This window comes from Caretta caretta, chromosome 28 (genome assembly GCF_965140235.1).
Source record: "Caretta caretta isolate rCarCar2 chromosome 28, rCarCar1.hap1, whole genome shotgun sequence".
NCBI classification, from domain to species: Eukaryota; Metazoa; Chordata; order Testudines; family Cheloniidae; genus Caretta; species Caretta caretta.
In genome coordinates, this window is record NC_134233.1 from 12,750,715 (window position 1) to 12,775,069 (window position 24,355).

The 24,355-nt window shown below is 49.5% G+C and overlaps 1 non-coding gene across 1 annotated transcript; it reads left to right on the top strand.

The window, feature by feature from the left end:
* The first annotated feature begins 546 nt into the window (after positions 1-546).
* TRNAM-CAU (transfer RNA methionine (anticodon CAU)) lies at positions 547-619 on the top strand. Its single transcript has one exon. It is a non-coding gene; the product is annotated as a tRNA-Met (tRNA).
* Positions 620-24,355: the final 23,736 nt, after the last annotated feature.

A 24,355-nucleotide genomic window follows, 5' to 3' on the forward strand; every position in this document is an offset into this window, starting at 1 on the left:
GGAGAGAACATGAAAATGGTTACTTACCTGTGTCCGCTTTGCTGGTACATGGACTTTCCCCCTTCTTCTTCTGGAGGTCACATGTTGCCAGATTTCTTCACAGTCCTCCTGTCCCTGCTGCGCAGCCTGCTCTGAATCTTCAGAACCTTGTGCCCATAGAAGCATATCCTGACGTCTGTCCAGGAAATCTTCAGTTTCTCTTATGCAACGCAGGGTCGATACCTGTTGCTCCAGACCTTGAACCTTCTCTTCCAATATGGAGACCAGCTTGCACTTTGTACAGACAAAGTCGCTTCTGTCCTCTGGAAGAAAGACAAACATGGCACATCCAGTGCAGGTCACAACAGTTGAACACTCCCCATCCATATTACCTTCCTACTATGAGCTTCCTCCGGAGATGCAGTAATTCCTCAGAGAAGTCGTTAGGGTGTAAGCCTCAGTGGGCTCACTCCAGGTGAACTCCCAGGCAAACTCCTGCTGTTTGCTGCTCTGCTGTTCCCCGCTGCTCAGCTGGTTCTATAAGCACCGAGCCTAAAGCTCTTCCAAACCTTCTTAGCGCAACGGGCAGCGCATCAGTCTCATAATCTGAAGGTCCTGAGTTCAAGCCTCAGAGAAGGCAACTCTTCTTGCTCCCTGCCATACCACTCACCATCTGCCCCAGGAGAACCAGCTGGTGGGCTGCATCCACAGGCAGATAGTTTATGCAGCTCCCCTCAGAGCAGCAGCCACAGCTGTGCAGCTAATCCCCACATCTGGTTGCCGGGGATCCAGCTGGATTGTTTGTGCATCCCTTTCAAGACTTGCCCTCAACAACCTGGCAGCCCCCAGCTTTCTCATTGCTCTGTGGTTGTTTGCTCTGTGAAAGGGGCCTCTAGGAATTGGTATTTCCAGAGGCATTAAAGAATCATAAAGGAGAAGGAAAAGTTAATGCCTTAGAAAAGTGTGTGTGTCTGTGTTAGATGGATGGGAGGGTGTCGAGAGCAGAGTGGTTTCTAGTCTTTTTTCTCGGATTTCCAGTGGTAATCAAGGTCAGCCATTGCCAGCAGTTGACAAGAACATGTGAGAACAGTGGGGGCGGGAAATAAACATGGGGAAATAGTTTTACTTTGTGTAATGACCCATCCTCTCCCAGTCTTTATTCAAGCCTAAGTTTGTATCCAGTTTGCAAATTAATACCAATGATCACTACAAAAGGTTTCCCCCACCCCACCCAGCTCTCCTCCTGGTAATAGCTCACCTTACCTGATCACTCTCCTTACAGTGTGTAGGGTAACCCCCATTGTTTCATGTTCTCTGTGTATAGGAGTCTCCCCACTGTATTTTCCACTGCATGCATCTGATGAAGTGAACTGTAGCTCACGAAAGCTTATGCTCCAATAAATTTGTTCGTCTCTCAGGTGCCACAAGTCCTCCTGTTCTTACTCATGGTGTTGTATCCCCATAGTGTGGCCGTTTGGTGTCAGTCCTTTTAAATAAACAATGAGTTTTTTTCATAGAAACCATATTTTCCTCATACAGACACAGGAGTAGATTAATCTACAAAGGGAAGGTGATTCCAAGGCAGTTGCGGAGGGAGAAGGGAACGTTTTCAGCATCACTAAATTATTGTGTTGTACCTCACACACACACAGAGTGACAATAAACTCAATTAACTGAGCTACCAACACACTGCACAGGAATGAAATAAACAACTTTATGTTCAAGGAGTTCGGTGCATTTAAATAATATTAAAAATATGTTTTGGGCAACGCATGGAAAATTCATTGTATTGTACAACGCACTTGATATAGTTAATACACCACATAATATTTAATGAAGTTAAGAACGATGTGCTTATAAATTAACATGTTGTGCCATTTACACACGGACAAGACCTAGAAAAAACTGAATTATTTGAGCTTCCAACATTTCTACTTTCTCACAGCATGTTAGACCCCCTGCTTTAAATGAAATATGTCTAAAGGCCAGATGTATGAAAGAATTGTCTCGTTCTGTATTTCTTAGCTTTTATCTCAAAAGGTAATAGCCTCATAATCTCCCCCAAACACCCTGGGACCTCTGCAAATTATTAAAATGCCCCTGTTCTCAGCAAGGCCACGACAGTGACCCACAGCTAGAGTGTCTAGGCCAAGCGTTCTGAAGGAGGCAAGTCAAAGATTTTCTCTTTGCTTCCTTTGGCAAGGTCTGAGTGGGAAAACAAAGTCCCCCACATGGAAAGTTTTCTGCTGAGAAACCAATACTAGTCTGTTTGGGGACTTTGATTTGAATGGATTATTATTATTCTCTTCTGATCTCTGAATTATTTCAGTTCAGTCTTTGTCCTCCAGATGTGTTGCAAGGTGTTGAATTGCGGGGGAGAGAGGCCAAGTCATGACGTCTCTTCCCCTCTTTCATAGTTTCTTCCAACTTGTTAGGAAGTTCCTCTGCTATGATGTGAGTCAAGCAGTGTCCATTGTCTCCGGGCTGTCTCGGAGGAGTCCGCATTGTACACGGTTCCTGGGAGAGTCCTTGGGAGCGTGGATACCTTCACTGGGCCAGCAGCGAGTCTGGCTCCTCCAGCGTCACACCGGAAAGGCTGGCGGTGGCCATTTCCCAGCCTCATCACATATTTCAGTGACGCACCCAGAGCAAAACTCCACCACTTCCCAGACAAGGCTAGCACACACCATCCACCCAGGTATTAGCCTTCAACAGATCACGACTTTTACAATGATAGCTCACCAGGCCGACTCTGTACAAATCGTACCTTAATTCTATGAGAGTGGTGACTATGGGGCTTCCAGGGTGCTGCTTTGAGCACAGCCTGCCACCCCTGGGCTGACACTGCAATGGAGAGGTCCCCGTAGAGTCCCTCTCTCCCGGGATAAAGATGGCAGCAGGGCTGGCCTGGGTCACCTGATGTGGGCTTCTGGAGCTCAAGCTGTGGGGCTGAAAAGTGGGGTGCAGATACTGGTGTTCCTGCTGAAGCCTGGGTTTGGAAACCCTCACCCCTCATGGGACCTCAGAGATTGAGCTCAAGCCCATCTGTCTCCACTGTCATTTTATAGCCCTGCAGCTGCAGCCCCAGAAGCCTGAGTCAGCTGCCCCGGGATCTGAGACAGGTGCCCTGGGTGTTTTAATCGCTGTGGAGACATAACGTTGGGATATGTCTACAGTGCAATGAATCACCCATGGCTGGCTGGTGTCACATTAATCAGGGTCATGGGGCTTGGGCTGAAAAGTTGCAGTGTACAAATACAAAGAAACAAGAGCAAAAACCGGTTGCCTTTATAGCTAGATAGCTATAGATACATGGCAAATAGCAACAAGAATCAGCATAGAGCTGGATCAAAAAAAACGAAAGATTAATCTTTGCTCTACAAATAATAACTACTGATAAATGGTAATATAAAAAAGGACCTGGAATTCCTTCATAATTTGACGGTTCTTGGAAGTTCCAGGCATATTGGCTAGAATTTTCGAGACACAGATTGTCAGAAAAACGTTAACACGCTGAGTGCTCCACCTGAAACAACAGCAAATACTGTTGCCTAGATAGATAGATACATTGCAAAGAGGAACAAGAATCAATGTGGAGCTGAATCTGCAAAAGGGAAAGATTAATCTTGCAATACAAATAATAATGTATTAATTATTATTATTAATTATTATTATTATGTCATAAAGGACCATGAATTCCTTCATACTTTTATCATCCTCAGGATGTTGCTGTGAATTCAGAGACATGATTGTTTTCTGTAGCAGCCGTTGCAGTTTCAAAAGGAAATGCAGGCAGAAAACGAAGCAGGGAGGGTTGTGATGGGGGCGCATGAAAGGAGAGGAGGCTTGTTCCTCTTGAGTTTTCTTTCCGTTGCTCTCGTGATCCTGATGGAGGAAGCGGAAGCTTAATTTGAGTTTCTCCCCACTCCCCTCCTTCTTTCGGCAGTGTGTGTCTTCACCAGGAGTGCTTCGACCAAATGAAGAGGGGCAGTGTTGGGGGGGCTGAGAAACGGGGCTCTTCACTCTGCGCAGCTGCCCACTGGGAGCCCAGCTGCCCCCTGGGCTCTTGACTCCCCACCTCCTCCCTGCAGTGGGAGCCGGCCACCTGGACTTCTTGCCTGCCTGCTCCCAGCCAGGAGTGGGGGCGGGGGCCAAGGGCCCAGGCTTCTCGGCTCCCTGCGCTGGGAGCCAGGAGCTTTTGTGCAGCAGCCCCGCGAGGAGCCAGGCAGGTGCAGCCCCGCTGGGATCAGGGAGCGGAGGGCAGCCATGAAGGGAGCCAGCCGGAAGCCATGACATTGGCAAGACAGCCAGCAGCCCCTGTGAGTAAGGCAGTGTCTACACAGACACTGTGTTGTCCTAACGACCCCAACGCAATCCCCATGCCTCTTGAGGAGCTGGAGTTACTATGTGGGTGTAGCAGGGCACTTACATGGATGGGACAAGGCTGTAGTGTGCACCGTGAGGTAATTAGGACAACCTAAAATGCTGTCGGCGGGCCTAACTGTGTAGTGTAGCCCAGGTTTTAATCTCCTGCTGATGGGTTATATGCTGGGTGCCTTGTTTCCTTTGCTTAGGAGTGCTTGTTCTCACACCTATCTCCTTGCTTTCCATTCCAGTTCAGGGAAGGAGAGAATAACCAAGTCTTCAGGTATGAAAAGGCAAAACATTTCTATATGACCCTTCGCAGTCAGTGAAACCCGTGGTGGGAAACGTGCCCTTGATTTTACTGCATTTTGGTTTCTTGTCTTGTTGGTTGCTCCCGAGGAGCTGGCAGGGAAATGTCCATGGAGAAGTGGAGTGGATGTGAGGTTTCTTGCTTATGAGATTGACCTGCGTTTTGGCCTCATTGTGAGAAGGGCAAATTGGATGAGACATTGCAGCTTTTCTGATGCCTGTCTGAGTTTGGAAAGTAAGTTCTTTGTTGTCCTGTTCTTCAAAGGAAACTGAGGGAGTGGATATACACTGGCAGCTGAGAAAGCCTTAGAGGGGGAAATCCAAATCTGGGCACAATTGGTTTCTGTCGTAGATTGTAGTGTAGTGGTTATCATGTTTGCTTGACACATGTTTACTTTCTCCAGGCAAAGAAAACCTGCAATTCACAAAGGTTATTCCCTTTTGTCTCTGCTCTGGCCCCAAAACAGAGAAAAAATTAGCTGCTTTCAGTTGGACTTCCTTTCCAGCAGCCCCAAAGGAAAAAAAAAATATTTCCATTTTAAAATCTGTTTTTCTGGTTCAAAAAATCTCAAATTGATCTCAAAAGGATTTCAGGATAATCCCACCACTCTGCCACCATGTCAAGTTCCTTCCCCACTCTGAGCTCTAGGGTACAGATGTGGGGACCTGCATGAAAACCTCCTAAGCTTACTTTTACCAACTTAGGTTAAAACTTCCCCAAGGTACAAAATTATTTTACCCTTGATTTTCCACTACCGCCACCAAACTTTATCTGGGTTTACTGGGAAATGTAGTTTGGACATGTCCTTCCCCCCCAAATCCTCCCAACCCTTGCACCCCACTTCCTGGCCACAGACCCAAACCCTTGGATCTTAGAACAATGAAAAAGCATTCAGTTTTCTTACAAGAAGACTTTTAATAGAAGTAAAGGAATCACCTCTGTAAAATCAGGATGGTAGATACCTTACAGGGTAATTAGATTCAAAACATAGAGAATCCCTCTAAGCAAAACCTTAAGTTACAAAAAAGACACACAGACAGGAATATTCATTCTATTCAGCACAGCTATTTTGTCAGCCATTTAGAGGAATCATAATCTAACACCTACCTAGCTAGATTACTTACTAAGTTCTAAGACTCCATTCCTGTTCTGTCCCAGGCAAAAGCATCACACAGAGAGACACAGACACTTTGTTTTTCTCCCTCCTCTCAGCTTTTGAAAGTATCTTGTCTCCTCATTGGTCATTTTGGTCAGGTGGCAGCGAGGTTACCTTTAGCTTCTTACCCCTTTCCAGGTGAGAGGATTTTTCCTCTGGCCAGGAGGGATTTTAAAGGGGTTTACCCTTCCCTTTATATTTATGACAACAGGAAAGCTCCAAACCAAGAAAGCTCACTTTCACTTCACTTTCCCATGGGCATTTCCCTGCCAGCTCCCTGGCACAGAAATACAAGACACAAGAAATGCAGGAAAATAAAGATGAGTGAAGGAAAGCTGCAGGTACTTCGATCCCTCCAGCGTCAGACGAAACCATTTGTGGGGAAGGGTCCGGCTTACCGAGAAGGACAAAGAGATAAAACATGGACTTTCCGATGCTCTGCAAAAGATCATGATCCCAGACCCAATGTGACGCGAGGGTCAACACTTTGGCTGCTTCCTGCCTGCACAGAGGTAACAAACTGGAGGCAGCCGAAACTGAGAAACCTGATTCTAGACACTGAGTCAGAATGCTATCTGCTCATGTCAAGTGGAAGCAAATCCCCTCCCTGGCTTTCTATGCCAAAATTATAATCAGCGGTGTGGTTTCCCTGGACAAGCCACTAGGTAGGCAGAAGAAGAAGCGGAGAGGGATGCGGTGGGGTAAATGAAAGCAGAGGAGGATTGTTCCTCTTTTGTGTTGCTCTTGGGAGTCTGATGGAGGAACCTAAATCATAATTTGAGCTTGTTTCAATGCTTTTGCTTGAGCTCAGGTTATGAGCACAGGGGTTCCTTCGCTCTCTGTTCTTGTCCCCTCTGAAATGGGGAATGGACCGTTTCCTAAATTGGAGAGAAAGTAGCCTTAGAAAGCATAGAGAAGCTGAACCAAAAAACCCTACATTACCCCCCATTATGGTCTACTGCAGGGGTAGTCAACTATTTTTTGTCAAGGTCCAAATTCCTTGGTCGAGATATAATCAAGGTCCAGACTCCAGAGAAAATAAGTTTAAAAAAATCATAATAATAAGTAAATAAAAAGATTTCAGGGTCCATTAAAAATTTCTGGCTGTCTAGAGTTGGCCCGTGGTACACCTGTTGAGTACCCTTGGTCTACTGGTTAGGAGTCTCGTTGATGCTGCCTTGGTTCCACCCTCAGTCAGGGAAAGAAACTTCTCGACACAATTCTCCATTCAGTCTTCACTGCAAATTAAAAAAACCTCAGAACTTTCACCCCAATAGCTTATTATCTGGCCATTTTGTGCCCTGTCCCTTATAAACACAAAAAGGGGCATTTTTAAAAACCAAAGACTTTGAGATGGGGGCGAACTGGCTGACTCCAGCTGCCTATCTCTATTCACTTGTGTGCTGAATTGAATGAATCTCTTTGGATACACAGCAATCGTGAAGCATAAATCTGCTTCAGTGGATATACTAGAAGCAATATTGTCTAAATAATACCTGGCTTTTTTCAAAACCAGGAATAGCCACAAGAGGTCCCAGAATCATCTGAAATTGGCTCTAGCTGACAAAGAGGTCCATTTTTCAGCTAGGAATTCAACTTCTTTGTTCCCTTTTCTCTGCTTTGAGTCTCTTCCCGCTTTTCTCAGGTAGTGTGGCGAGCAAACGCACAGGTGGGTGAGATAATATCTTTGACTGGGCCAGCTTCTGTTGTGGACAAAGACAAGCTTTTCTGGGACCTGCATGGCTACAACTAATAACAAATGCTCATAAGATATTAATTAGTTCTTCTTTCATACTCGAATGCATCACTTTTGGTGTGACATCAAGAAACCTTTATTAGCCCGTATAACCGTTTCTTCTCCACATTTTGAGATTATCTTTTGGCTGTAATGCCATCATGTATTAAAATTCCAAATGGCCAATTAGCAAGCACCAAAATAAAGAACAGCCAATTATTAATCTGCCTTACCCCTAGCCCTGCCCAGGATCTCTGCATTGGTTTAAGAAATATTTTCACATAGATATTTGCAAATTGGGAAGTTTTAAATTGTGTCAGCTTCCGTCTAGAAAGAGAGAGTGGTAAGCTAAATTGCTCCAACACAGATTTCCCCATCTATGTGAGAGAAAGAATTAGAAAGAAGTAAGGAAAGTGAATCCAAGGTAGATGATTCTGACCTTTCCTTTGAAATGCTCGGTGCAGTAAATCAGTGAATATTCCCATAAGTAAACTCCTGTAAGTGACAGAAAGGAGGGCATGGGAAAAGGCTGTCAAATGTTGTGTTAAACTTTAATTCATGAGCAAAATTGTGTGGCAATTAAATTACAACCCTAAAATACCGTAAAAGGACAGAATAAGGAACAAAAAGTGTGGGAAATACGGGTGTATTTCAGCAAAGCGCTTGGAATGGAGGAAGTGATCAGAAAAGTGATCAGTCGGGGGAAAAGGCACTGTTTCTGCCTAGTTTTAAACCAGGGATATTTTGCGTGTCAAGCAAACATGATAACCACCATACTACACTACAATCTACGACAGAAACCAATTGTGCCCAGATTTGGATTTCCCCTTCTAAGGCTTTCTCAGCTGCCAGTGTATATCCACTCCCTCAGTTTCCTTTGAAGAACAGGATAACAAAGAACTTACTTTCCAAACTCAGACAGGCATCAGAAAAGCTGCAATGTCTCATCCAATTTGCCCTTCTCACAATGAGGCCAAAACGCAGGTAAATCTCATAAGCAAGAAACCTCACATCCACTCCACTTCTCCATGGGCATTTCCCTGCCAGCTCCTCGGGAGCAACCAACAAGACAAGAAACCAAAATGCAGTAAAATCAAGGGCACGTTTCCCACCACAGGTTTCACTGACTGCGAAGGGTCATGTAGAAATGTTTTGCCTTTTCATACCTGAAGACTTGGTTATTCTCTCCTTCCCTGAACTGGAATGGAAAGCAAGGAGATAGGTGTGAGAACAAGCACTCCTAAGGAAAGGAAACAAGGCACCCAGCATATATCCCATCAGCAGGAGATTAAAACCTGGGCTACACTACACAGTTAGGCCTGCCAACAGCATTTTAGGTTGTCCTAATTACCTCACGGTGCACACTACAGCCTTGTCCCATCCATCAGGTCCTCAAAGAATCAATCCTGAAGCACTTGCATGAGAGGAAAGTGATCAGGAACAGCCAGCATGGATTCACCAAGGGAAGGTCATGCCTGACTAATCTAATCGCCTTTTATGATGAGCTTACTGGTTCTGTGGATGAAGGGAAAGCAGTGGATGTATTGTTTCTTGACTTTAGCAAAGCTTTTGACACGGTCTCCCACAGTATTCTTGTCAGCAAGTTAAGGAAGTATGGGCTGGATGAATGCACTACAAGGTGGGTAGAAAGCTGGCTAGATTGTCGGGCTCAACGGGTAGTGATCAATGGCTCCATATCTAGTTGGCAGCCGGTATCAAGTGGAGTACCCCAAGGGTCGGTCCTGGGGCCAGTTTTGTTCAATATCTTCATAAATGATCTGGAGGATGGTGTGGATTGCACTCTCAGCAAATTTGCGGATGATACTAAACTGGGAGGAGTGGTAGATATGCTGGAGGGGAGGGATAGGATACAGAAAGACCTAGACAAATTGGAGGATTGGGCCAAAAGAAATCTGATGAGGTTCAATAAGGATAAGTGCAGGGTCCTGCACTTAGGACGGAAGAACCCAATGCACAGCTACAGACTAGGGACCGAATGGCTAGGCAGCAGTTCTGCGGAAAAGGACCTAGGGGTGACAGTGGACGAGAAGCTGGATATGAGTCAGCAGTGTGCCCTTGTTGCCAAGAAGGCCGATGGCATTTTGGGATGTATAAGTAGGGGCATAGCGAGCAGATCGAGGGACGTGATCGTTCCCCTCTATTCGACATTGGTGAGGCCTCATCTGGAGTACTGTGTCCAGTTTTGGGTCCCACACTTCAAGAAGGATGTGGATAAATTGGAGAGAGTCCAGCGAAGGGCAACAAAAATGATTAGGGGACTGGAACACATGAGTTATGAGGAGAGGCTGAGGGATCTGGGATTGTTTAGCCTGCAGAAGAGAAGAATGAAGGGGGATTTGATAGCTGCTTTCAACTACCTGAAAGGGGGTTCCAAAGAGGATGGCTCTAGACTGTTCTCAGTGGTAGCAGATGACAGAACGAGGAGTAATGGTCTCAAGTTGCAGTGGGGGAGGTTTAGATTGGACATTAGGAAAAACTTTTTCACTAAGAGGGTGGTGAAACACTGGAATGCGTTACCTAGGGAGGTGGTAGAATCTCCTTCCTTAGAGGTTTTTAAGGTCAGGCTTGACAAAGCCCTGGCTGGGATGATTTAACTGGGAATTGGTCCTGCTTTGAGCAGGGGGTTCGACTAGATGACCTTCTGGGGTCCCTTCCAACCCTGATATTCTATGATTCTATGATTCTATGATTCACCCAAGGCCTTCCACAACTCAATGGCACATCTGCAAATTCAGAAACACACATCAGAGCTTTCCTGCTTGGCCATCTCTTGCCCTCCCCAGGGAGAGGCTTGGAATACCAGAGGAGACAGCCACTGGTGCAGGGAGGCTAAGGCAGGGCAAGTCCCTTCAGAGAAAGTTGTATTTATTTCTTTCCCCTAATGGGTTCTTGTTTCTAAAGCTAACCCACTCTTTCCAAGACAGTGACCATGTACTGACCACAGAATGACCACCAAACTGTGACCCGCAGACTGTGCAAAATTCTGCTCTGTTACACTTGGGTCAGTCCCGAGAAACTTGCCTGACATCATTGGAGTTCCTCTGGCTGTTTGGGGCTATAACGGAGACCCAGCGTTTGGCCAAGTGTCTCTTAGCAGCTCAATTCTACTGCAGTGTGGTGGACAGGGTCAGAGAGTGAGTCAGCACATGCCCTGATCTGAGAAGATTCAAGAGCTTGGAAGAGGAGATTGTAAAGCCCAATGTGACAGAGATGGAAGGAAAGTAGGACTGAAATCCCCCTCCTCCATTCTTGCGGATCTAAGTCCTGCTGGTCCCCGCAGGCATCTGCAGAGGAAGACTGCAGATGGATCCAAAAGACTTCCAGTCATTTGACGTCCAAGTTTGGTGAGGAAGGTCGGACGTGGTGGTCAAGCCCTAGGACATTGAGAACTAGGTTGGACAACTCAAGAGCAAATGGCCTGGAAGCAAGGTCTTCCGGAAGCTTGACAGAACTTCTGTGCCAATGCTGCCGAGTTTCTGTAACTTCTGAGCACAGCCCCTGGAAAGCACTGTGGCTGTTCCAAGAAATTCAGACCTGATTCTGAAATTCAGAAAGGTTTACAAATCAAACACTCAAATCTGAAAACCAACACTGTATTCCTCTGATAACTGAATTGGGTAAGAAGTTCCATTTCTTTCCTGCCGCTCTTCAATTTGCTCTGCAGTGTGACACAAATTTCACTCAGGTCAGTGCAGAACTGCATTGCAGAAGATGCCAAGGAAAGCTGGACTTTTGACCTCTGGCTAGGGTTCACGTGGGTTTCATGGCCCCGAGGAACACATGGGAGTTGTGTTACAAACCCCTCAGCTGGCTGACCCTTCCAAGTGATCAGCAATAACCAGCAGGACTGAAAGTTAACAATCTATTGAGGTGGAAAGAGGCACTCCCCCCTCTCAGAGCTATTAATGCTAGCTGTCTGCTCGCTGCACTGCATTTAGGCTCTGGTCATGTGGGGATGATTTTTTTGTTGATTTTATTTTATTTTATTTTGCATCAAAAAGGGCTGGAAATGTCTGTTTTAAGAGATTGACCTCTGCCCCACCGTTCCATAAGGATGAGTGCATTTTGTCACCAATTCCTCAGCCATGGAATAACTGGGGGGTCTTAGGACAGGTAAGAATCCTGCACTGGTCTCCAGGGGATAGACAGATGGGCCTCATGTCCCTTTTCCGTCTCTGCCTTCTCTCCTGCAGTAAGAAGCAGCCAGACCTCATGAGCCAGGGATGTTGAGTGAGCCCCCAAATCATTGATTGGCCCTGTACTGGATCTGAGAGGAAGTGGGGTGACCCATAGAAATCAGGAGAATGCTGGAATTCTCCAGAAAAGTGGCATGTCTCCATCCCCGGGGAGTGTAGGAGGAGGGGTTGGCTCCTTAGTGGCTGGGCCTGGCCATCTCCTCTTAGGGAGCGTGGACAGCTCTCTGCACAGCAGGAAACTCCCTCCAACTGTGTGAGCCCCACGGACCCCTCCCGGCCTGTGGCCTGTCAGTAGGAGCAGGAGGAGAACTACTGGACTGAGGAGATAACAAAGCAGCTCCCTACCTGTGCGATGAGAGCGTGTGAGCCACACAGGTTAGAACCACGTCCTGGGGGTGGGAGCGAGCCAGCAAGGCCATGGCCCTGAGCACTGCTCTTCTGGCTCTGGGATCACAGCTGTTGTCGAGCCAGATTAAGATCCCTCCCACGATGTCTCCAACCTGGAAGAATGCCAGAAAGTTGAGGGATGGATTTATCAATGAGTGGCCTCCTCCCAGGGAAGCCCTCCTGGCAGCCCTGAAAGCCTCCTCTGACCTCGGTTGCCCATCTTGGCTGCTCCCTAAGAGGCTTTGACAAGTCCAGGAACCCCCAGTCTTCCTGAGGTCTGGGTTAGCACCTTCAAGCTCAAAAACACGCACAAAACCTGAGAGTGGGCACAGTCCTAACTCCCCTGATGTCCCAGGGCCTTCCCTGCCGTAGCAAACGGCTCTCAGTCCCGCTCTCAAGGGCTTCCCTCCAGGAGCCTTTCCTCCATCTCAGCAACTTCCTTTTAGCTCTTTCTTGCACAATCCATTCCTCCAGACCAGTGGTTCTCAACCTAGGTTCCATTGTGGGGCACATCCAATCCGACCTGTTTGTCCCTGAGGATGTCCCAAAGGGGCGCAGCTCTGTGCTGACCGGGCCACAGGTTGAGAAGCACTGCTCCAGACCCAGCTGGTTCTACCGATGTATCCCAGAGCCCATGGCAGAGACAGGAGGCAGGGCTAGTTGGGTGGGGCTAGCCAGCTCCTGGCCCCAGTCTCCTAAGTCCCCAGTCTCTAACCTCGGGTTCATGCTATAGCACTTAGAAGAGCAGTGCAGACAAGGTGACTTGGGCTGGAGCCCAGGCTCTGAAGCCACCCTCCTCCCCAGGCTTCAGAGATCAAGATCCAGCCCCAGCCCAGAAGAGTCTGCATTGCTGTTGTGGCCCCTCAGTGCCAGCCCTGGGAGCCCAAGTCCATAGGGCCAGGCTTTCAGGCTCTTGCTGCAGAGTTTGCAACACAGGGAGACAGACCCTAAAGGGACAAGCCACCTCCTAGGACTCTTCCGTGAGGAATTGCTCATTGCTCTTTCCCCTCTCGAACAAGAAGCAGGAGCTCCAAGGCGGGTGGCTGGATTCTGTTGACCTGTTCTGCTAGCAGGAGTTAGAGCCCTGCACAAATCAATCTGCTGATTGAGGGGCCATTTGTTAACTTCCCGCTGGGAGCTGTTGGAAAGAAGGAACTCGGGCAGAGACAGGGATGACCTGCAGGAAACCCTAGGAACAGGCAGGTTGGGGAGGAAGTTCAGGCTGAGGATTCTGTTCATTGATTAGTCTCAGAGTTTCAGGAAAGCCAAAGCCCAGGAAGGGAATAAGTCTGCACTTCCGCGCCACGTGCAGGCGGTCTTTGGAGAAGGGCTTGAATGTCACCTATCCCCGTGGCCAAGCGATGAATGGCAACGGGCTGAGCCAATCTTCCACTCCCATGCCAGTGTCCCAGGAATGGTTTCCGAGGAGAGGAACTTCTCCCATCCCCCTCTCTGCGCAGCATCCCCCTGCCCCATTGCGGGCGTCTCTTACTCTCTCCATCTTGTCTCCATGGAGAGCTACGATGGCCCTCAGCTCTTCCTCTGCGGCTCTAAATCTCTGCAGGGTGGGTGTTGTCAGACCCTTCACGGCTGCCATCAGCAGGGCATGGAGCGGGGCTGAGGAAGGGTGCTCCCTGGGGGTCTGCAAAGAACAGGGACAAAGCCTGTTGGGATTGAGTATTTCCCTCGGGCAGCTGCCCTGGAACAGTCTGTCCCCGGGGGAGGCTGGCAGTGCTGAGGGAGCGTGGAGACTCTGGCTGAGCCCTTTTCTTCAAAAGCCTCCCCAGGTGCTAAGGTTTCCTCAGCCTTTGTCCCCTCTCTGGCCCCCTCTCCTGAGAAGAGACGGGAGCCTCTCGGGCAGTGCTGGGGCCCCAAGGGCCACCCCGTTTCCTCCCTCGCTAGCCCCTCCTTGCAGGAAACCCCGCTTTTGCTGAGAAAGCCTCAATGTCCTGCAAAGCCCATTCGAGTTGCTCCTTGAGTGTCGCCGAGGGGTCACTGGAGAACCTGCCCCATGTCCCATCCCACCCCGAGCGCCTGAGGAGATTGGCTCAGCAACTCTGGCAGCCCACAGTGTCTGCGAGGAAGGGACTGAGAATAGGGCTCAAACGGAAACGCCCTCTTCCTTCCCCACCTCACAGCTTGTGGGGCTGCCAGAAAACAGGCAGGAATCGCCGTCAGGACAGAAAGTAACTGAGACTTAAGAAGCAAGTTTGCCTGGCTGAGGAGAAGCCCAAAGCGTGGGCCTCTGGGGCCAGAGCCCTGGGGGTGAGAACTCACTGGGCACAATGTTACTCCAGGGGGCCTGGTTCCAGGATCACCTAAACCCAGGGCTTGGGGTGCTGGAGGCCTTTGCCCTGGTGTCTCAGGGCAACCCCTGGGGATTATTGCAGCTGGCCTGCATGGCGCTGGATTAGCACCGTCTGTCCTGGTTGCCAACAGCTGAGGGGTAGCTCAGTGGTTTGAGCATTCGCTAAACCCAGGGTTGTGAGTTCAATCCTTGAGGGGACCATTTCGAGATCTCGGGTAAAAATTGGGGTTTGGTCCTGCTTTGAGCAAGGGGGTGGACTGGATGACCTCTTGAGGTCCCTTCCAACCCTGATATCCTAGGATGCAGTAGAGCACAGCGGAGTGGCACACTCGCCTCCATACTCCAGACCCCCGGCGGGTCAGAAGCTCCCAGAATTGCAGCCTTTTGTATGCGCTGCAGGGTGCTCTGTCCCGAAGAGGAAGAGTTACAAAGGTGTCTAGAGGCTTTTGTAACTCGGACAGAGCCCAGATGTTGGCAGGCGAGAGGGAACCTGGGACCTCTGGAGCTTAGTGCAGGAGCCTCGACCACAGGAGCGAAAAGCCAAGAGGCTGTTAGCTAAGGCTCTCGAGCAGACTCCTTTTCTCTGTGTCTCCAAGTGGTCCTGGTGCCACGAGATGGGCCAGAACCCCACAGCCAGGACATATGTGGGTTCCCCCGACCAGGGCAGGGATGGGCCTGGTCTGGTTTTCAGCCGTGCCTGTGTACCATGGAAAGTGCATCAGAATCGGGCACCTGAGTCAGGCACTTCTGCCAGTCCCACAAAGCACCTCTGGACTTCTTTAGGTGCCTAAACCCCTTTGTCAAAGCGGGCCTCATTCAAGCGACCCAGATAAAGGCTGGCTGGAGTTGATCACCCTTGACGAGTGTTTCTTTTCAGCCCCTGGGAGATATTCCTACACACAGCAAGGGATGCTTTCCATGAGCACGGCCAACCAGCATCATTACCATCGTCCTATGGGAGCTGCTTGTTAATGAGGGGCTGGGAGTGCGCTCTTCTTCCTGCTCTTCTGGGCTTCCTTTTTCCCACTTCCCCTTCGTGTCAGACGGCTCCTTCTTCGTCCCTGCAGCAGAAAGAAACATTCTTAACATTTTGTTTACAGAGGATGGAAGTTGGGCCCAGAGCCCTGAAGCGAATTGCCCAGAGTCAGACTGAAGGTTGTTGGTTTTTATTATCTTTTTTGGTTTTGTTATCTTCCCTTTTGGTTCTATCCCTGGAAATTGCCCCCGACTAGTCTGCTGAAAGATAAAATCATCTAAATCTGCCTCCAAAGAACCTGACCGGCTGAAGCAGGAGGAGACCTGAGAGATGGCCACTTTCAAATCAAAAGGGAACGCTGAGACCTGCCTGTTGCCACACCCGCCCCCACCCGTCCCGAGGAGAAGGAGGCGCCGACCTGTCGTGTGCGATCTAATGAGCAGGGAAAGAATCTGGGAATTACCTTCTGTAAAAACTCATCCTTTTGTTTCTCAAACACCTGTGGAAATAGCTGATTCAAGAAGTTGTTGACAGAGAGATGGTCCGTGTCTCTCAGCAGCTCCTTGGGTCACCAGCCGTTGTCAACCAAGCCAGTTGGCAGACTGACGGCAGGGCAAGAATGCTGACGCCCAACACTCTTTGCTGTTGGCCTCCGTGACATCACAATCAGCTTGTGCATAAACACACACAGACCCCACCCAGAGAGACACACCCCCACTGAGCAACTCCCCACCCTCCTTCCCAGCACTTCCTGCCCACCGCAGAACAGCTGTTTCATGGAATTGAGGATGCTCCGGGAGGGTCGGTTCGGGGCGGGGACATGGCATACTTGGGGCAGTGCATGGGATTCTTCTCTCCTAAGTGCAGGGCTCAGCACTTGTCCTTGCTGAACCTCATCAGATTTCTTTTGGCCCAATCCTCTCATTGGTCTGGGTCACTCTGAACCCTATCCCGACCCTCCAGCGTATCTCCCTCTCCGCCCAGCTTAGTGTCATCTGCGAACTTGCTGAGGGCGCAATCCATCCCATCCTCCAGATCACGCACAAAGATGGTGAAGAAAACCGGCCCCCAGAGTGACCCGTGGGGAAGCGGGGGAGGGGGTGGAGGAGAGGAGGCAGACGGTGAGTGGCAGGGACCCCACAGAGGGGGGTGCAGTGGAGGAGAGGGGGAAATCATCCAGGCAGCGGTGGGCAGTGTGGGCTGGGAGAAGGGGCGAGGCAGATACAGGAAGAGATGGAGCACAGGGGGGAAATGGGGCCCAGGCACCCGGGGCCTGGTCATCGTTGGCACCAGGAGAGGAGAGGACACAGAGACAGAGACAGAGTGTGTGTGATGGCCAACATACTAGAGGAGAGACAGAGAAAAACATGGTAGGATAGCAAGCAACTCACCTCCTGGAGTCATCTGTCATGAAGCGGGACTTCATGTTTCCTCTGAATTGTGTGGGGGTGCCTCAGTTTCCCCTATGCAGTTCTTAAGGATCTAGGGGGTGGGGCAAGGGTGTATGATCATTGCAGAGCTCTGGAGGGCAGGTGTGTGCAGGGGTCTGGACACAGAGAATGGCCGACACCCTCTTTCCTGGCACCTGATGCCCTGGGCCGTTCCCCCCTGCAAGGTGAGAGCTAAAGGGTTGGAGAACAAAGGAATCGGGTGCCCTCCTGGCCGGGGACAGGGACAAAGCCCAGAGGAGGAGGGGCTGGGGGGAGTTTCAGTTGGGGGCTGGCTGGAGACATGGAGTGAAGGGCAGACGGGGTTGTCTGGCTCACTGCCCCCCAAAATGGACCCGGCTGAGGGGTCCGGTTCTCTGCACCTACAGGCTCTGTGTTAGACCATGTCCCTGTCGTCTAATAAACCTCTGTTTTACTGGCTGGCTGAGAGTCCCGTCTGACTGCAGAGTTGGGGGGCAGGACCCTCTGGCTTCCCCAGGACCCCGCCTGGGCGGACTGGCTGTGGGAAGCGCAGGGAGGGGCAGAGGAGGCTGAAGGCTGAAGGAGGCTGAAGACGTGTTGTGCGTGTCGTGTTGCATGTGTCGTGTGACGTGTTGTGTGTGTGACTTGTGTGTCGTTTTGTGTGTGTGAGACGTGTTTATGTGTGCATGTTGTGGTCCATGTTGAGTGTGTGTGTGCCATGTTGTATGCCGTGTTGTGTGCATGTGACGGTGTGTGCCGTATTGTGTGCCGTTTTGTGTGCATGTTGTGTGTGTCGGTGTCATGTGTTGTGTGAGATATTTGTGTCTCGTGTTGTGTGTCGTGTTGTCTGTGTGTGTGTCGTGTTGTGTGTGTGTGTGAGTGATATTTTGTGTGCGATGTTTTGTGCATCGTGTTGTGTGTGTGTGTCACGTGTGCCGTTTTGTGTGTCATGTGAGGGGTTGTGTGTCGTATTGTGTGTGGGTGTCGGTGTCATGTGTGATTTCTGTGTCACGTTGTCTGCCGTTTTGTGCGTCTCGTGTGTGTGTGTGTATGTGTCGGTGTCGTGTATTGTGTGTGATTTTTGTGTGTCGTGTTGTGTGCTGTTTTGTGTGTCATTTTATTTGTGTGTCATGTTGTTTGTGTGTCGGTGTCCTGTGTTGTGTGTGTGTGAGAGACGTGTTTCTGTATGTGTGACGTGTTCTCTCTGTGTGTGTCGGTGTCGTGTTTTGTGTGTGTGATGTTTTGTGTGTGATGTGTATGTTGTCTTGGGTGTCCACACAGGGTAATGCACAAAGCATTCCCCTCATGGAGGAAGAGTGACACAACGTGGCCACTCAGGAGTAACACACAAACAATCCCCCCCCCCCCCCGGAGCAACAGTGATGTGTGTGGCCAATTCAGGTCATGCACAAACCATTTCCCTCATGGAGAAAGAGTGACACCAGGTGGCCAATCCAGATAATGCACAAACCATTTCCCTCACAGAGCAACAGTGACACCGGGTGGCTAATCCAGGTATTGCACAAAGCATTTCCCTCATGGAGCAACAGTGACACTCGGTGGCCACTCACGGTAGTGCACAAATAATTTCCTTAACGGAGCAACAGTGACACCGGATGGCCAGTCAGTGTAATGCACAAATCATTTCCCTCCTGGACCAACAGTGACACCGGGCGGCCCCTTGGAGTAACACACAAATCATTTCCTCACGGAGCACCCGTTGCACAAACTGAGTTTAATAATAATAATAATAATAAAGAAAAAATAGTTTCACTAGAAAAGGTAGATTTTCAGTGATTATAAGGGATAGCAAACAGAAGAAGGCAGATTACTAAGCAAATACAAATACACACACATACTAAGCCTAAGATCTTAAAGAGACTGGAATCAAGAAGTCATTTCCCATCCTAAATGTCTTTTGGCAACTTGAAGAGTTTCTGTACCTTAGACTTCCCGTTGTTTCTCTTTACAGACTAGACTCCTGTCTTAGTCTGGACTTCCCCCTTCTCATTCCCTTTGTCTCTTCAGGTACTTTCAGCAGCCTTTCTACTGCCCTGCATGATTTCCGTCCGCTCCGACTTCTCCATGGCTCCCGAGACCTCACCTGTGGGAATGCACACCTACCCGGGTCCTACAAAGGGAGACGGCACCAGGAGAGCAGAGGAGAGAGCGAGTTGGCGAACACACAAGAAGACGGCGAGTGCGGACGAGGAACTGGAAGCGCCGACCTGGCAGCCGGGTCTGCAGCGGGCAGAGAGCGGAGGCCTGGTTCCGCCTCCATGGAAAGAGGCCCAAGCGGCTCAGGCCCCTCCGGCCGCGTTCCCCTCCGGCGAGAGCTCCGGCACCATTCCTCGCCAGAGCCGCTGCGAGAGCCGAGCCGGAGCCCTCGCTCCCCAGCGCTCGCCGGGGGCTGGGAATCTCGCCCTCGGCCCTGCCGCCCTCTTCCCTCCCGCCCACACCGGCCCCACGCGCCGCCCAGAGACCGAGTTCCCCCGACCGTCCCCGCTCCGCTCTCGCCCCGCGGGGGGTCGTCTCCGGGGTGGGATTTCGGTGTCGTGTCCTCTGCCGTCTTGTGTGTCGTATGACGTGTCGTATGTCGTGTCGTGGGTGTGTGAGACGTCGTGTGTGTCAGTGCTGTGTGTGAGAGCCGCCGTGTGCTGTGCGTGTGTGCGTGAGTGTGTGTCGGCGTGTGTGAGAGACGTGATTGTGTGTGAGACGTTGTTTGTCATGTGGTGTCGTGTATGTGTGAGACGTGGTTGTGTGTTTCCTTGAGTGTTTTGTTGAGTGTGTGATGTGTTGTGTGTCCGTGTTGCTGTGATTTTTGTGTGTGTGACAGGTTGTGTGTCATGTTGTGCATGTGCGCGTGCGACGTGCAGTGTAGCCGTGACATGCTGTATACGTGCAACGCGCAACGTGCCTGCGATGCGCACTGTGTTGTGTGTGCAACATGTGACGTGCTGTCTACAACGTGCAACAGGCTGTGTGTGATGTGTTGTGCATGTGACATGTAAAGTGTGACGTGCAACATGCTGTGTGTTCCACGTGCAACGTGTCAGTGTCATATGTGTGTCTCAGTGTCGTGTGCCATTTTGTGTCGTGTGCCATTTTGTGTCACGTGTCATGTTGTGTGCGTCGTGTCTGTGACATGTCGTGTGTGTGCGTGCGACGTGTTGTGCATGTGCATGTGCATAGTCAGACAAGTGCGTGACGTGATATGTGCGACATGCGACAAACTGTGTGTGCGAAGTTGTGTGTATGCGACGTATGTGCAACATGCTGTGTGTCTTTGAGTGTGTGTGAGACGTGTTGTGAGATGTGTTGTGGGTCATGTTGAGTGTGAGACGTGTTATGGGTCGTGTTGAGTGTGTGAGTGTGTGAGTGTGACGTGTTGTGGGTTGTGTTGTGTTGAGTTTTTGTGACATGTTGTGGGTCGTGTTGTGTTGAGTGTGACATGTTGTGGGTCGTGTTGTGTTGAGTGTGTGTGTGTGACATGTGGGTCGTGTGTGTGATGTTTTGTGTGTGATGCTTTCTGTGTCGTGTTGTGTGTGTGTTTGCATCGTGTGTATTTTTGTTTGTCTTGTTGTGTGCCGTTTTGTGTCATCGTGTGTGTGTGACGTGTGTGCGTCCACGCCTTCGACATATTGTGCGTGTCCGTGTGGGAAGTGCGAAGTGGGATGGGTCAACTTGCCACCCCCTTCCCCAACACTTTAGCCCCCTGTCGTAAACATGACCCTACCCCCACCCCAGGGTGCTACTGACACTGAAACGACCTAAAAGACCCCCGACTGATCACTATTGGCTGCACCCCATTGCCACCCGCACTTCTATGCTGCTGCTGGCCAAACCCTCCCCCCAAAATCTAAACCCCACCCCCTACCCGGAACCCAACTGGAACCCTGACCCCATAACCTGCCCCCCAACTCGAAACTCCTGAACCAAAACTGTAGCCCAACCCTCACCCCAACCCTCACCTCCAGCTCTGAACCCAGCCCCCCGAAGCCTGACACCGCTTTAAGCCAGAGCCCACTTCCCCATTCCCACCCTGGGCAACAACAGTGCAAACCACCCTCCTGCCCCCCGCCCAGGGATCCTGCTTCTTACCACCCCTTCTTTGGAAATGAACCTTTTCTTCACTTGCATCCCACACACCTTCATTCTCCTTTGAGGGGTTATTTAGTGACAGGGGTCTACACAAGGCAACTCTTTGCTATCACAGCGTAACAGGACACAGAGACGTGAAAACAGTGCAAACAACATTCCACGAGTTTTCAGGAGGTTTAAACACCCAATACATTTGAACATTTAACAGTCGCTTTGATCTCTACTAACACACACATCCATGGTTGGGAGGCTCTGTTTGCTGCGGTGGATCCACTGGGGGTTGATGTCATGGGGGTTGAGTGAAAACCCACTAAATTGACAGCAGAGCGCTCTCCAGTCGCCGTTGGGACTGCGCCAGGAACGGCAGGAAAAAGGTAAATTGACCGAAGAGCGTCTCCCATCGACCCAGCCCAGTGTAGACAGAGCAGTAAGTCGACCGAAGCGACGTCAAATCCAGCTCTGTTATTCACGCAGCGGGAGCAGCGTAACTTAGGACGACTTCCTGCGGTAGGATAGAGTCATAAATAGAAAGGGAAGGCTAACCACCTTTAAATCCCTCCTGGCCAGAGGAACTGGGATTGTTTACTCTACAGAAGAGAAGAATGAGGGGGGATGTCATAGCTGCTTTGAACTAAATGAAGGTGGATCCAAAGAGGACGGATCTAGACTATTCTCAGTGACAGCAGATGACAGGACAAGGAGTAATGGTCAAGTTGCAGTGGGGGAGATTTAGGTTGGATATTAGGAAAAACTTTTTCACTAGGAGGGTGGTGAAATACTGGAATGGGTTACCTTGGGAGGTGGTGGAATCTGCTTCCTTAGAAGTTTTTAAGATCAGGCTTGAGAAAGCCCTGGCTGGGATGATTTAGTTGGGGATTGGTCCTCCTCTGGGCAAGGGGTTGAACTAGATACCTCCTGAGGTCCCTTCCAACACCGATATCCTAGGATTCTATGATCATTTGGCCAACAACATGCAGCAAAGCACCCAACTCAGTTGCATGAATGCTCTATAAACCACTCCTCAATTATACAGAGACACCAGCATATCTCCCCAGCTCTCAGCCTTGCACCTCAGAAATGTACCATCTTACACGGCTCACGGCCTTCTCTTGAAAAGTGTAAGCTCATTAATTAGTTCGCCACTTCATCAAAAATAAAGGGGACATGCACCAGCCTTTGTCATGTGAGCAACTTTCCCAAGCACTTTGGACAAACTCAGGAGTAAGTATAAAATAGTAAAATAACTTTATTAACTCCAGAAAGTTAGATTTTAACTGAGTATAAGTATTGGTCACAGAGGTCAAAAGTGTTTACATAACAAATGAAAACAGACTCCCAGTCTAAACTCTAATTTGAATATACTAAGCAAGAATTGGATCAAACAGCTTTTCTCACTCACTGGTTGCTCCAGGCAATGTTGAGATCTTAATACACAGACTGAATTCCCTCTCAGCCTGGGACAAATCTCCGCAGTTCAAATTCTGAGTCTTCCAGGTGTTGAGATTGGGGAAGAGACAGGCCACGTGGGGGTGTCTTTGACTCTCATACATATTTTTTCTCCAGCTGCTACGTAGATTCTTGCCGTGATGCTGGGGTTAGTTAGCCCCCAATATGGAGCAGCAGTTTGCCTCCTGCACCTTGTGGTAGGCATGTCACAGCTCCTTCACTTTGACCCCGCACGGCAGTGTGTCCCTGTCATGGCCCCTTTCTATCATGCATCACGAAATCTGCGTGCGCACCTCGGGAGTTACACCGCAGAAAGCTGCTTTCCTGTGCAGAAACTTGCCCGTGTAGACAAGGCCGCAGAGGGCTTCCATAAGAACGCACGACAGGTCATAGACTGGGTCAGACCAATGGTCCGTCAAGCCCAGTGTGCTACCTGAGAGCGACCAGTGCCGGATGCATTGGAGGGAAAGAACAGAACAGGCTTGTTGACCTGCAAGGTGAGGGTCTTTCACCTTTATATTTAACTTCATTGTTGTCAATTCCTACTTATCCTATATCTAACTACCCCTCCTCTGAGGTCTCTGGGCAAATCAGGTGTGAACCACTCCTTTGACACAGACGTGTCCCAATCCAGCTGAACTGAGGCAGAATTTGGGCCAATGTCAGTTTGGAAAAGGCCTGCTTCACCCAGCAGGTTTCTCAAAGTATCCGCTGCTGTGAACCGCATGTCGTCTGGATGTGCGAACTCCAAAGATAGGAAACATGAAAAAAAAAACGCAAAGCCGGTTCTGAGGTTTCCAGAGCCAGGCCTGAGGGTTAAAGAGCTGTGCTCAAAAGGACAAGGGTCTCAGCAGCTATAAAAAGAACTAGTTGCAAAAACAAAACAAAAATTACATGGAAAAAAAACAACCAAACAACAACCACCCAGAAAAGCTCCTATCACTCGCCCATCACCATTGTAGATCGTGACATCTCCAGCCTAATGTGACATCTTTGCTTTGCGAACAAGAGCCCTGGGGAACTCCTGCGAACTCCAAAGATAGCAAACATGAAAAAAAAAACGCAAAGCCGGTTCTGAGGTTTCCAGAGCCAGGCCTGAGGGTTAAAGAGCTGTGCTCAAAAGGACAAGGGGGCTCAGCAGCTATAAAAAGAACTAGTTGCAAAAACAAAACAAAAATTACATGGAAAAAAAACAACCAAACAACAACCACCCAGAAAAGCTCCCATCACTCGCCCATCACCATTGTAGATCTTGACATCTCCTGCCTAATGTGACATCTTTGCTTTGTGAACAAGAGCCCTGGGGAACTCTCTGGCTCACCTGTGTGGGTGGAAGGGGTCTCACACTACGTGGGAAGGCTGCATCATGAGAAAAACCACCTGTGCTCTACTTTCACACTTTCTAATCTTTCAGAGTAGCAGGAGGCGGAAAAGTGAGACACATGCATTAGACTCAAGAGCAAAACTAAGAGACCAAACCACAGACTCTGGACTCAGCATTCATGTATCCTGCAGTCTGAACTTGGAATCTGTTACATTCCCTCATTGGCTACCATCATTTAACCAACACGGAAGTGCTTCTTGTCCAGCAAGGCAGCCAGTTTGGGACCCATAGGCATGGCATGGCTCTGAAGGAATCAGCTGTTTCTCTCTGTGCTTCAGGAAACTTGGGATCCAAATGGTAAAAGACAGTTGTTCCCAGTTTCATCATGGCATCCTTTAGAAGTGTGAGCAATTCTAAAAACAGTTTACCTTGGCCACAGGTCACCATAGCGTCCATCTCTGGGGTGAAAATCAACCACTCGTAGCTCTCATTTCTACCTGAGTTCTTGTCAAATCTTTGACCTTAGTTGTAGCAATTTTACACGGCTCTGGCGTAGAATTCTTCACCAACCACACAACATACCAGTAGCGATACTGAGGTAGAACTCCCCCAAATATGCCCTTTTGTTTCTTTAATCTGGTG